Here is a 1,035-nt window from a genome sequence, read left to right as displayed (position 1 = left end):
TGGCTGCCTGGGCAAAAGCATGGACATCAGCACCTACAAACACTTACATTAATGAAACCTCTGTACCTGGACAGAACTAAGTGGGGGAGGGATTGTGGGTGATTAGTTCAGAGATATCAGAGGACCAGATATTTAGGGCACTTAAGATCATAGTAGGTATATTAGTAAAGATTCTCCGGAGAAGTGGAATCAATAGGGTGTGTGTGTGTAAGGAAGATTTATAGTGTACCTATTGTGGTGTTATGTGATTGGTAGCATCTGTGCATTGGGTTAAAGGATGGAATTTCCACAGCAGTGGCATAGGTGGTTACTAAGGCTCTGATCTGAGCCCTAGTCTAGGAACTTCCATATGCGACAAGGCAGCCAAAAAAGAAGAAAAAATAAAGGGAGACAGAGAGGTTTATTTTAAAGAGATGCATAATGTAATTGTGGAAAATGGGAAGTATAGTCTGCAGGGTAGTTTGGCAGCCTGGAAACTCAGGGAAAATATGCAGTTTGAGTCTGAAGGCAGTCTGCTGACAGAATTTTCTCTTCTTTGTGAGAGGTCATTCTTTTTCTTAAGGTCCTCAACTGATTGGATAAGTCTCAGTCTTCTTTATTGAGAGTGTTCTGATTGCAATGTTAATCTCACCCATAAAGATAGCTTCATGGAAACAACTAGACATGTGCTTGACCAAATATCTGGGTGCTATAGCTAGCAAAATTGACATATAAAATTAACCATTGCATGCTTTCCCATCATAGCAGGGAAAAAACGAATCTGTGTAGAACCATGAAATTATGGGTTTGATATCTGGCCTCACCAGTGGGTTAAGTATTCAGCATTGCTGTGAGCTGTAGTGTATGTTGCAGACATGGCTTGTATCCTGCATTGCTGTGGCTGTGTTGTAGACCAGCAGCTGTAGCTCCAATTAGACCCCTAGCCTGGGAAACTCCATATGCTGTGGGTGTGGCCCTAAAAAAGAAAAAACAATTTAAAAAAATAAAAATAAGCTCTTTTATAGTACCTGAATCAGTGGAGATGACATTTTTTGT

The sequence above is a fragment of the Sus scrofa genome, chromosome 1 (genome assembly GCF_054392235.1).
Source record: "Sus scrofa isolate SSC_HxYL_T2T_F1_AM1 chromosome 1, Sscrofa_HxYL_maternal_Yorkshire_Landrace_v2.0, whole genome shotgun sequence".
NCBI lineage: Eukaryota > Metazoa > Chordata > Mammalia > Artiodactyla > Suidae > Sus > Sus scrofa.
The sequence above is the reverse complement of the archived record's forward strand: the minus strand, read 5'-3'. Positions refer to the sequence as shown.